This window comes from Chrysochloris asiatica, unplaced genomic scaffold, assembly GCF_000296735.1.
Source record: "Chrysochloris asiatica unplaced genomic scaffold, ChrAsi1.0 scaffold00254, whole genome shotgun sequence".
Lineage (NCBI taxonomy): Eukaryota > Metazoa > Chordata > Mammalia > Afrosoricida > Chrysochloridae > Chrysochloris > Chrysochloris asiatica.
This window is the reverse complement of record NW_006408772.1, coordinates 3,055,374-3,069,688: the sequence shown is the minus strand read 5'-3', so window position 1 is coordinate 3,069,688 and position 14,315 is coordinate 3,055,374.

The window sequence follows — 14,315 nt, the reverse complement described above, 5'->3', positions numbered from 1 at the left end:
CAGTGGAAGCAGCAATGGACTCAAGTATAACAATGATCATGAAGATGGCGCAAAACCGGTTAGTCTTTTGTTCTGTTGTAAATATGTCGTACCTAACACCAACTACAACAAGCACAAAGAATGCATATAATAAATATTTCTGGAATTAATGGCTTTCAGCTAGATCACTTATAACTCCATGATGTTAGATGCATGGTGTACCTTCAAGATAACTACTACCAACAGAAATTGCAATGAATGAAACAAATAACTTTATCAGAATACCTCAAAGGGTCAGATTAAATTAGAGGAAGTTTAGCTGTTGGATCTGGTCTAGCATGCAAATTCTGATTGGAGAGGAGTTCCAGAACCTCACAGAGATGTATATGAAGTTATAAAAAGTGGGGTAGAATGACAGTGGAGTGGGCAGGAGGTGTAACTACTTTCTGACATTTTTTAGAGATAGTTCTTATGAACGCTGAGACTATGCCATGTTTTTACTTGAAGGGAAAAATCTATAAAGAAAGCCTCACAGATTAAAATTAGCATTTTACCTCTGAAATCTTGAGCAATTTGCCATTACAGTAGTAGGTGAAATAATTATTAATTTTAAAAACTTTATATAAATGGAGTACAATAGTGAGTGATCATAATAGAATTATATGTTAAATGAATTATTTCACAGACTACCTTATAAATGGTAATTATATTGTACTTCCTTAAGTGACCTTATTGTGAACCAGATGCTGTATGTGTACTTCTAGCAGCCTCTAGTGTTTGTTATTAATGGAGCTAAAAATATATTCAAATTAATCATATACAACATGAAAACTACTAGAAAATACAAGTGTTCATACATATTGAGGAAAATGTCCTATCCAATATCTAATTTACCACTGGCTTCTTTCGGTTTTTGTTACTTCTTGGCTAAGTAGAAGTATTACTTATAAAACCAGCAACTAGAATGACTTCTTGATCCCTAACCTGCATATATACGTATCTTCATACACACATGAAATAGTCTATAAAATTAAATTCAACAAACAATTATTAAATACTGATAATGAACTAAAATGTGTACATATATGGTATATACATATAAATGTATACAATATTTATGTATCTTAATATTGGAGTCCTGGTGTGGCACCTTGGGTAAGCACAGGACTGCTAATGGCAAGGTCAGTGGTTCAAACCCACCAGTTGGTCCTCAGAAACCCTATATAGGGTTTCTATGAGTTGGGACCGATTTAATGGCACTTAATAGCAACAATATATGTGATATCATGTTACAGACCCTACCTAGTTTTAAATCTAGTGGGGAAGACAAAGTAACTAACAAGATATAAAGAAATAGACACTTCCAAGATCTTTTCAAAACCCAAATGAAAAGAAATAGCAAACATCCATTAATAATCAGAATTTGGAATGTATGATGTATGAATCTAGGAAAATGGAAAGTCATCAAAAATGAAATGGAATGCCTAAAGGTCAATACACTAGGCATTAGTGAACTGAAATGGACTGGTATTGACTGTTTTGAATAGGATAATCATGTGGTTTGTTGTGCCTGGAATGACAAATTGGAGAGGAATGGTGTTGCACTCATCATCAAAAAGATCTATCTTGAGGTACAATGCTGTCTGCAATAGGATATACTCATATGTTTACAAGGACGACTAGCCAATGCCTATTATTCAAATTTATGCACTAACCACTAAATCCAATGATGATGAAATTGAAGAATTCTACCAACTTCTTCAGTCTGAAATTGATCAAATTTACAATCAAGATGCATTGGTAATTACTGGTGAGTGGAATGTGAAAGTTGGAAAAAAAGAAGGGTCAGTTGGAAAATATGGCCTTGGTAATAGAAACAAAGCTGGACATCACATGATAGAAATTTACAAGTCCAATGAATTATTCATTGCAGATATTTTGTTGAACAACGTAAACACTAAACATACATATACATGTGGACCTCACCAGATGGAATACACATGAATCAAATTGATTAAGTGTGTAGGAAGAGATGATGAAGAAGCTTAATATCATCAACCAAAATAAGACCAGGGGCCAACTATGGAACAGACCATCAATTACTCATAGACAAGTTCAAGTACTACCACTTGTTTGTTATACTGTGGTTGCTTGTAGTTACAATATTTATATATCTTTATATTGGTGCATGCTGGAAGCTATGCTGCCAATATTTTAAATATCAGAAGGGTCACCCATGGTAGACAGTTTTCAGTGAAGCTTCCATACTGAGACAGATTAGGAAGAAGGAGAGGCAGACTATGTCTGGATGTTTAGCCACTGTAAAACCTTATGAATGAATAGCAGTGAACATGATCAGTTATAGTGTCAGAATATGAAAGCTTTATGAATAGCACCAGAATATTGTAAGATACAGTGCTGGAAGATGAACCCCTCAGGTTAAAAGGCACTCAAAATATTACTGGGGAATTGCTGCCTCCTTGACAGACTGCAAGAAATTTAAGCCAGATTCAGAAAAAGAGCTAGAATGAGGAATATCATTGCTGATGTCAGATGGGTGTTGGCTGAAAGCCAAGAATACCAGTAAGATGTTTACTGGTGCTTTATTGACTATGCAAAGGCTTTTGATGTGTAGATCATGACAAGCTATGGATAACATTGAGAAGAAAGAGCATTCCATGAACATTTATAAGGAATCTGTTCATAAACCAAGAAGCAGTCATTAGAACAGAACAAGGGAATAGTGAATGCCTTAAAAATCAGTAAGGTGTGTGCTAGGGTTGTATTCTTTCACCATACAGGTTCAATCTGTATGCTGAGCAAATAATCTGAGAAAATAGATTAAAGAAGAGCGTGGCATTGAAGGAAAACTCAATAACAACCTGAGATACACAGGTGATCTAACCTTGTTTGCTGGAAGTGAAGAGGACTAAAATACTTACTGATGAAGATCAAAGACTACAACCTTCAATATATGTTGCACCTCAATGTAAAGAAAACAAAAATCCTCTCAACTGTACCAGTAAATAACATTATGATAAATGGAGAAAAGATTGAAGTTGTCAAAGGTTTCATTTTGGTTGAATACATAATCAGCACTCATGGAAGTAACAGTTAAGCAATCAAACGATGTATTACATTAGACAAATCTGCTGCACAAGACCTCTTTAAGGTGTTAAAGAGCAAAGATACCAGTTTGAGGACTAAGGTGCACCTGACCTAAGTCATAATTTTATCAATTGCCTCATATGCATGTGAAAGCTGGACAGTGAATAAGGAAGACTGTAGAAGAATTGATACATTTGAGCTGTGGTGTTGGAGAAGAATACTGAAAGTACCATGGACTGCTAGAACAAACAAATCTATGTTGGAAGAAGTGCAGTCAGAATGATCCTTAGAAGCCAGGATGGCAAAACTTCATGTCTCATACTTCACACATGTTATCAGAAGGGACCAGTTCTTGTAGAAGGATGTCATGGTTGGTAAATAGAAGGCCATCAAAAAAAGAGGAAGGCCCCCAATGAGATGGATTGGCACAGTTGAGGTAGAAGTTGTCTTACGCATAACAATTGTGAAGATGATGAGGAATAAGCAGTGTTTTGTTCTGCTGTGTTTAGGGTCACTTTGCATTGGAACCAATTTAATAGCACCTAACAACAACAACAAAGTTCAAGTTGATGCTAAAGAAAATTAAGTCCACAAGAGTCAAAATATCACTTTGAGTATATCCCACCTGAATTTAGGGATCATCTCATGAACAGATTTGATGCATCAGACACTAATAACTGAAGACCAGAGGGTTGTGAAACGACTATCCACATTATACATGAAGAAAGTAAGAGGTCGTTAAAAAGGAAAGAAAGAAAAGACCATAAAGGATGACAGAAGAGACTTGGAACATAAAGTCAGAATTTAACATAATTGAAGAGACTTTGAATATAGAGAAACTTAAGATAGTTGCTAAAGTAACTAGAAGAAATCATGAAGTAAAACAATTGAACAGAAGATTCAAAGGACAGCTTGAGAAGACAAAGTCAAGTAATATTATGAAATGTACAAATACCTGGAGTTAGAAAACCCAAAGGAAAGAACATGCTTAGCATTTCTCAACTGAAAGAAAAAATTCAAGCCTCGAATTGCAATGTTGAAGGATTCTATGATGAAGGGTTCTATGAGTAAAATGGAGTCCTGGTGTGGTGCTGTAGGGTAAGCACTGGTCTGCTAACCACAAGGTAGGCAATTCAAACCCTCCAATTACTCCTTAGAAACACTACACAGGGTTGTTATGAGTCAGAACTGACTCTACATCACTTAAAAACACCACCACAACATGAGGAAAATATTGAATGATGCAGCAAATATCCAAAGAAGATGGAAGAAACACACAGAATCACTGCACCAAAAAGAACTAGCCGATGTTCAATCATTTCAAAAGAAAGCATATGATCAAGAACCGATGGTATTGAAGGAAGATGTCCAAGCAGCATTGAAGGCACTGGGGAAAAAGAGTAATCCAGGAATTGATAGAATACAAATTAAAATGGTTGAACACACTGATGCAGTGCTGGAGGTGCTCATTTATTTATGCCAACAAATATGGAAGATAGTAACCTGGCTAACGAATTGAAAAACATTTATATTTGTGCCCATTAGAAAGAAAGTTGACCAAATAGAATGTTAAAATCACCAAATAATATAATTAACATCACATGCAAGTAAAATTTTTCTGAAGATAATTTTTAAATGGTTGCATAGACAGGGAGCTTCCAGAAATTCAAGCCAAATTCAGAAGAGGATATGGAATGAGGAATATCATTGCTGTGTGCAGATGGATCTTGGATGAAAGCAGAGAACACTGGAATGATGGTTATCTGTGCTTTATTAACTATGCAAAGGCATTCCATTGTGTGTGTCACAGCAAACTATGGATAATATTACAAAGATTTAATGTTCCAGAACACTTAATTGGACTCATAAAGAACCTATAGATAGATCAAGAAGCAGACTTTAGAACAGAACAAGGACACTAAATGCTTTAAAATGAGGAAAGATGTATGCCAGGGTTGTGTCTTTTCACCATACTTATTCAATTTATATATTGAACAGATAATCGGAGGATCTGGATTACATGAAGACAGATGTGGCATAAGGATCTGCAATATGCATATGACACACCTTTGCTTGCTGGAAGGGAAAAGGACTTGAATTATTTACTGATGAAGATCAAAGACTACAGCCTTCAGAATGGATTGCATCTCAATATAAAGGAAACAAAAATCCTCACAACTGGACCAAAAAACATCATGATAAATGGAGAAATGGTTTAAATTGCTAGACTTCATTTTGCTTAAATTCACAATCAACACTCAAGGAAGCAGCAGTCAAGAAACCAAAAGATGCGTTAGCAAATCTGCAGCAAAAGACTTCTTTAAAGTGTTAAAGAGTCAGGGGGTCACTTTGAGGACTAAAGTGGGCCTGACCGAAGCCTTGGTAATATCAGTTGCCTCATATGCATGTGAAAGTTGGACAATGAATAAACAGGACCAAATATAAGAATTGATGCATTCAAATTATGGTATTGGAGAAGAATATTGAAAGTACCGTGGAATGCCAGAGGAACAAACAAATCTATCTTAGAGGAAGTACAGTTAGAATGCTCCTTAGAAGTCAGGATGGTGACACTTTGTCTCTTATATTGTGCACATGTTATCAGGATGGACCATTCCCCAGGTAAGAACAGCATGCTAGTTCAAGTAGAGGATCAGCAAAGAAGAGGAAGATCCCCAACCCAACGAGATGGATTGTTCTGTTGTCATCCATAATGTTTTCATCATTTGGTACTATATTTGACAATGTTCATAAGGTTGTCAGGGGATAAACATTCAGAAGTAGTCTTAGTCTGGAAGCTCCACTAAAACCTGTCTACCATGGGTGACCCTGACGATATTTATGCTACCACACTGTTGTGACATAGCTTCCAGCATCACAGCAACCTGCAAGCCACCATGGTACAACAGATAGATGAGTGGTAGACTTTGAACTTGCATTTGAGTAATTGATGGTATGTTCCACAGTTGGCCCCTGGCCTTATTTTGGCTGCTGATATTGAGCTTCTCCATCTTAATTCTGTGAGGATGGTACAGGACCAGACAATGGATCATTCTGTTTGCATAGTGTCACTATGAGTCGGAACCAACTCAACAGCATCAAACAACAGTTCTCACTCCTCTGATGTCCTTCTGACCAGTATATGAAGGGGTGTCAAATATTTGTGGGTAATTCCATTTTCTTTTTCTTTCATTTTCCATGGATATTTTGGAGACCCCTTATATTTCAGTCCTAGACCTTAAGATAGGAGCCCTGGTAGCATAGTGGGTTACAAGTTGGGCTGTTAACCACAGGTCAGCAGTTCGAATCTACCAGCCATTCTGCAGGAAAAAGATGAGGCTTTCTGCTACCACAAGATTTATAGCCTCAGAAACCCTATACAGGGGCACTAAAAGTTGGAACCGACTCCACCACAGCACACAACCACCAACATCACCACTAGACCCTAAGATATGCTTTAACAGCCTTCTTACAATGTAATCTTCACACTGGGATTTTCTCATTCCATCAGATACAGCTTTATTTTTTTTTTTTCTTTAAATAAAAATTAAAATAATAATTACTATTTTTAGCTTCTTTTTATGTGGCAGGTGGAGTACTGGATTGTTGTTGTTGTTAAATGGAGTACTGGATTAGTGCAAATAATTAATATATTCAGCTTTTAGCAGATAGGTTGGCAGTTTCAGTCCACTCAGGTATACCTCAGAAGAAAGTTCTGATAATATATTTCTGAAAAATCAGCCATTGGAAGCCCTATGGAGCACAGTTCTGCTCTGATGCTCTGATACACATGCAGTCTCCATGAGTTGGAATTGATTCTACAACTAGTTTGGTTTTTGGTTACTGATATCTTACAACTCTATGTGGTTTTTGTTTGTTGTTGTTAGGTGCCATCGAGTTGGTACCCACTCATAGTGACCTTATGCACAGCAGAACAAAACACTGCCCGATCCTGGGCCAACCTCACTACTATTGCCATGCTTGAGTCCATCGATGCTGCCACTTGGCCAATCTGTCTCGGTAGGGGTCTTCCTCTTTTTCTCTGACCCTCCACCTTACCAAACATGATATCTTTCTCCAGCAACTGGTCCCTCCTAACAGTATGTCCGAAGTATGAGAGACGAAGTTTGGCCATCTTGGCCTCCAAGGAGCACTCTGGCTGCACTTCTTCCAAAACATATCTATTGGTTCTTTTGGCAGCTCATGGCAGTTTCAATATTCTCCTCCAACACCATAACTCAAAAGCATCAATTCTTCTACAGTCTTCTTTATTCACTGTCCAGCTTTTGCATGCATATGAGGTTATTGAAAATACCATGGCTTGGGCTAGGCACAACTAATTAAATATTGACTCTATTTTTTATAATTTAAGAAATCAAAGTGCAGAGAGATTAAGTAACTTGACCAAGGTCACAGTTCAGACAGTGACATGTCTTAACAATAGTTGTGAATTGCTGTCAAGTCAGTTCCAACTCATTGTGACCCTGTATTGGGTTTCCAAGGAGCAGCTGGTAGGTTTGAATCACCAACCTTGAGGATAACAGTCCAGTGTTTATGCTACAGTGCCACATCAGAACTCCAGACAGTGACATAGTAAGGATTTGATTCAATGTCTGACTCTGAAGTCTATGCTTTTCCTAAGCTATATTACCAAAGAGGAAAACAGAATATTCTTCCAAAGACTCATATTACAGTTTGTTTCCTCTCATGCTCTTTTTTCTAACACCCTGTGTTTCTTGTGACACAGGATCTTATCTGTCTATTGCTCTTCCCTTTCCTTTTGCTCTCAATTTAGAAACACACTAGCTTTAGCATGTTGTTTTACAGCAGGTGGAAAACTTGTCAAAATTCCAAGTACAATGGAATTGCCAAAATAAAAGGGATGAAACACTGCACAGACTACCTTTGAAAGGATACACAAGAAACTGGCAACCATATCTGTCTTTGAGGAGAAGCAGACAAGAGGACCATACTTGTGCGTGTATAAGTGTAACATTTTGCAGTTTGGCTTTTTTTTTTTTTTTTTTTATTACTGTATTTATGGATAACCTATTTAAAAGAAATGATGAATCAAAATGATGCCTATTAATAAAGGCTTTTGGTTAGTTTGTACGCTACATGTATGTCAGTTGTTGCTTTGGTCTTGGGCCCTGGTGCACCCTATCATTTACTCTTGATGATGTGACTACTTCTCAGAAGCTGACTAGTAAAAACAGCCTTACTATATAGAACACATGGCCAGAAGATGCTATAGCCTACCATTCCACTTCCAAAATATCCTCAATGCGAGTTTTACTTAATAGTACTTATTCTGCATCAGAGAACTAGGAGTTTTTTGACCACCACCATGTACAGGGTCTCTATGACTCAGAACCAACTCATGGCACATCACCGCCACCACCACCATCTATCTGAAGTAAATTAGTTCCTTATAATAAATATTGTATCCTGAAAATGCTATAATAAGAGTTCTCAGGAATCAAACACAGGAATGCATTTCACATTTCCATTCTTGCTCATTTTCAAATTTTGCCAAGGTGGGTGGGGTTATTTTATTGATAGAAAATAACCCTTTTATTATTGTTTTTTGAAATTACTATTTTTTGACAGGCATTTCATTAAATAACTAACCACTATTCTTTTCCCCAGAGACCTATTAATCATTAATTTTAACAAATGAAGAAGCTGCAGCATTTCCAGGCTTATCAGTCTCTTACATGTCAATTGTAAATAAGTACATGTTATCATTTTATTCCTTCAAAGAGGGTTTTCCAAAAACAATCTACAAACCAATTTAAGGGATTTTCCAATTACAAAAAAAAAAAAAAAAGAAAAGATTAGCATGGATTTGTTAATAATGAATATAGGCAACTGACAAAACTAATCTAAGAAAAAAATCACAGCAGAGCCAAACACATTTTTGAGTTGGTGGGTCAGTTTCTATAGTCAGATAAAAGAATGAGGCATTGATGGTGGTGATAAAATGCACTTCTTTGTCTTCTTGAAAGCAACTGGTAGCCCCAATTCCTGATGTTTTCTTGAACCTGCTCAACCTAATAAACTTCTCCCTTTAATCTTGGATGAGGAATAGCACCTTAATCACAGTAGGTTACACAAATGGGCATCATTTCTTTATGGTCCTTGCACTTCAGTTCCTTTTCCTTTTGCCACCCTATGCTTATTGACATCCGAGGTTCATGATTTTTAGTTTCTTTCAAATGCAAATAAGGCCGTGGTGTGGTAGCCTTTGAGATTAACTCAACCTCATTGCATATCAGAAGAAAAGTATGTTCACCTCCAAGTATTGAGGGGCACAGACAATAAAATGAGTTCCTTTATTTATTTACTAGTAATTAGAAGGCATCCCCTTCTAGCGCTCTTCCCAGCTCATAATTATGTGCTCTTTAGAGGTTTCTTTTGAACATTCTTTCCTGGGGATGAGGGGCGGAGTGGTGGTGATGGTTTTTCTCCTTCCTTCTACCTCGCCCCTGAATCTCCAGTGTTTCTTTCTACCAATGTAGACTAGTTCTACCTCAGAAATTCTTGTGAGACGGTTAGACTGACAATCTGTCAGTGTTACTCTATTTATAGTACTTTGGTGTTGTTGGTCCCACTATGTACAACAGAACAAAACACTGTCAGGATCTGCCCCCAACTCATAATTGTTATGTTTCACTTGCTGCCACTGTAGTGGTGGTGGCTGTGTGCTGTGGAGTCGGTTCCGACCCATAGCGACCCTGCACAGGGTTTCCAAGGCTGTAAATCTTTACGGGAGCAGAAAGCCTCATCTTTCTCCCACGGAACCGCTGGTAGTTTCCAACTGCTGACCCTGAGGTTAGCAGCCCGATTCGTAACCACTACACTACCAGTGCCACAGTATCACTATATTATTGCTCTTTAACAGATACTAAATGGTAATACCAGGACAATACACTTTATGATTTATTCCAGAAAAGGCAAGTTTTACTTCTATTGAACTTCTCCCCTATTTAATTTATCTGAGCTTTGATGCCATGCCTATCCTCATCCACATTCCCAGGAACCCCACACATCAATTATGCCTTCTTTTTCATGGTTCACTCAATTAGTCCTTATCAACTGAATCATTTCCAGCATTACTTTAACATGTTCCAATCTCAATTTAGGACTCCTGATGTGGCGCTGTAAGATCAGCACTGGACCGTGAACCACAAGGTTGGCAGTTCAAACCTACCAACTGCTCCTCAGAAATCCTATAGAGTCACTATGAGTCAGAATTGACTGGGATGGGACAATTTAATCAAACCAAAGCAAAACAAAAACTACCTCTGATCTTATATACCTATTCCTCACTTAATTATCTTGCTATCCAATATTTTGCATTTATGGCAATAGTGAATATCTACTATCTGACTATTTTGCACATTAACAGTATACGTCGGGCAGTAACTAATGCACAGGTATGTTTAAGTGTCTTCGAGTCGGTTCAGATTCATGGCAATCCTGTATATAGGGTTTGAACTGCCAACCTTGGTGGTTGCAGTCCAGTGTTTATCCTACACCTAATGTGACAGTTAAGGATGTGTGTCAACTGGTCTGGGTCATGGTTCTCAGTGGTTTCACTGTTACGTAATGATACAGTCATCTCTCATTTTGTGATCTGATGTGGCCAGTCTCCATTTTCACAATATCCCAATTTGTGCACTATGACCTGGTCTTTGGAATTTAACTATGTCCATAGTGTAGTGGTTATGAATCGGGCTGCAAACAGCAAGGTCAGCCGTTAGAAACTATCAGCTGTTCCGTGGGAGAAAGATGAGGCTGCTAAATCCCATAAAGATTTACAGCCTTGGAAACCCTGTACAGGATCGCTATGAGTCGGAACCAACTCCACGTCACATAACCAACCAACCAACCATAAATGAGGAGGAGCTGTACTTCTTTCACCACCTTATGTACCAAACAATTTTTGTACTTCCATTCCCATTTCTTCACCCCTGCCTTATTCTGGCCTCTGCTATCACTATTCCAAACAAAGGTTGATAAGGTTACTAAAATCTTCCCACAGCACTAAACCCAACAGACATTTCTTCTGTTCTCATCTCACTTGATGAGTAAGTATTGATCTCAGTAAACACTTGACAGTGTTGAGTACTCCCTCCTTTCTTCTGAAGACACTATTGGCTTCTCTTAATTTTCTTTTTATCTGTTGCTTTTCCCTCTTTCTCCTTGCAGGTTCATTTTTCCTTTAACCAGAAACCAGCTGCTGTTGAGTTGATTCTAATTTGTAGTGACTCAACGTGTGTCAGAATTGGGCCACTACAAATGAGAATCAACTCAACAGCAACTGGTTTCTGGTTTCTGGAGTCCTGGTGAGGAGCTTCAGGTTAATGTGCTAGACTGCAAAGTTGGTTTGAACCGTAAGGTCGGCAGTTCAAGCTCACCAGCCACTCCCAGGAAATCCTATACAGGGTTGCTATGGGTCAGAACCGACTCAATGGCCCTTAACAACAACAACACAATAACAACAACAACATGTGTCAGAATAGAATTGTACTTCAGAGGGTTTTCAATGGCTGATTTTTCAGAAATAGATTGCTAGGTCTTTCTTTCAAGGCACATCCAAGTGGACTGGAACAGGTAACCTTTCACTTAACAGCCAAGCATGTTAACTGCTTTACCAAACATGGATTCCCATTTTCCTCTACAGGCTGTAAATTTTGGAGTACGTCAACACTAGTTTCTAGGTCTTCCTCGTGACTCATTCTAAATTCAGTCCTAGGCAATGTCCTCTAAGACCATGACTTCATTTATACTAACAAATCCTAAATAAACAGTTTAGGTCAGACTTCTCTGACATAACACAAAGCAAATTTAACACAAAAGTTAGGTTCATTCACTTTCAATGTCTTCATATTTAATTATAAATCTTTCCAGGGATGAAAAGACCTTCTTACTCATCCCTCTCAACTCCAAATAACACAAAAATAGAAAAACACCTGCCCCTCCCTCCCTCTAAGCAACTCTCAAGTCCTGTTGATTGTACAACTAAAAATTCGATCAAATCTTCCCTTTTCTCTTCATCTTCTTTGCCATCACCCTAGTCAAAAACAAGGGAGTCTTTTTAATATTAACAATGAAAAGTTTAATAAGTAAGTAGCCCTAGAGAGGGCTATAGTTATTTGGGTTTAAAAGAACTTTCATTAACATTACAACTTTTTAAAATCTGCTGGTTAAGTCATTAGTTTCAACTTACAAAACTTGCTATCCTCTCTGTAAATCTCAAACCAGCTGCTGAAGAATCAGTTCCAACTCATGGTGACTGAAGCTGTAAATCTTTACTGGAACAGAAAGCCTCAGCCTCATCTTCCTCCTGTGGAGGGACTGGTGGGTTTGAACTGCCCACCTTGTGGTTAGCAGTCCAGTGCTTATTCTACAGACCCATCAGGGCTTTCACTTTGTTTTATTTGTTTGTATGCCTAGTAGATCTTTGGATCTACCATTCATAGCACAGTGCCTAGCAACCACATAGTTCATAAATGCTTGTTGGATGAATATGTGCTTAAAATTAGTTTCTTTGCCTCCAACTTCTTTTACACTAAATATTAAATATTTTCCATCTTAAGGCTTAGGTAGCTGATTATAAAGTACAAGGTTTGCTTTATAAGAATTTAGGTTTCTGATCCACTCAGATTGACATTATCGATTATGGCTGCTGCTACAGAAAATGAGGGCATAAGTAAATTTTGATAGACTCTCCCAACATACTGACAAGTTATGCTTTACAGTGATAAGCTGTTATGAAGGGCACATCTTTATTTAGAATTAAACACGTTTTTCTTCTAAAGAGGGAGGTGGGTTTTTTGTTTTAAATCCCTAGGATCCCTAAATGTTCCAAATGATATAGCTCCCTTCTCTTTGATAGTCCAAGTACATACAGCCAAACTAGAAAGATATTATGATTTTTGGGTGGGAAAATAATTTTCTCAGAAATATTAAGTTTTCCTTTCTATAAAGTACCAGTTTCTGTCCAGGTGATTGCAACTCACCACAACCTCATGTGTGTCAGAGTAGAATTGTGCTCCATAGTCATTGTTGTTGTTGTTCTGTGCTGTGGAGTCGGTTCCAACTCATAGCTACCCTGCATAGGGTTTCCGAGTTCAAGGCTGTAAATCTTTACAGGAGCAGAAAGCCTCCTCTTTCTCCCACAGAATAGCTGGTGGTTTCGAACTGCTGACTGTAAGGCTAGCAGCCTGATTCGTAACCACTACGCTACCAGAGCTCCTTATAGAGTTTTAATAAATGAGTTTTTTGGAAGCAGACTGCCAGGCTTTTCTTCTGAGGTGCCCTAGGATGGTCTCCAACTTCCAACCTTTCAGTTAGCTGTGTGTTTGCACCTGGTGAACAAGTCAAACTTTAAACAGGATAATCTGAAATACCTCAAAAACAATTGAGCAGAAAAGCATGGGATTTGTTTTATTTTCTTTAAATCATTATCAGTTTAAGATACTACAAGTATGATTAACATGATCCTTGGGACAGCTTCCAAAAAAGTGGTAGGGGTTGGGGGTGGAGGTGGTTGCGATAAATGAAAAAAGATGGAAAAATGTTTATAATTTAAGTATTGGAAGTACACTATTCTCTAATACATGTAAAAATGTCTACAATTATAAAGGCCCTTAGTATATAGTTAAGAGCCATTGAGTCCGTTCCAACCCATAGCAACCCTTAGCAACCCTGTATTGCGTTTCCAAGCAACAGCTAGTGAGTTTGAACTGCCGATCTGATCTTATGGTCGAAGTCCAGTGCTGATCCTACAAAGACACACCAGGAGTAAATTATAATAAGGATCCATAAATTCATTTTAAACAAAGAAAGTTGACTTTCAGCACATTTCTCAGGCTTACTCCCAAAAAAACCAAACCCACTGCCTAAAAGTGGATTCTAATAGTGACCTTTGTTGTTGTTGTTGTTTGCCGTCGAGTCGGATCCGACCCATAGCGACCCTGTACAGGGTTTCCGAGGCTGTAAATCTTTACGGGAGCAGAACGCCTCATCTTTCTCCCGCGGAGCGGCTGGTAGTTTCGAACTGCTGGCCTTAAGGTTCGCAGCCCGATTCATAACCACTATGCTACCAGAGCTCAAGAAATGCCTCATACGCCTTCCAAAGTTGCATATCTTTCCAGTAGCCGACTGACAATATTTCTTCTTGAGAGTGACTGGTGGGTTAGAACTGTCCACCTTTGGGT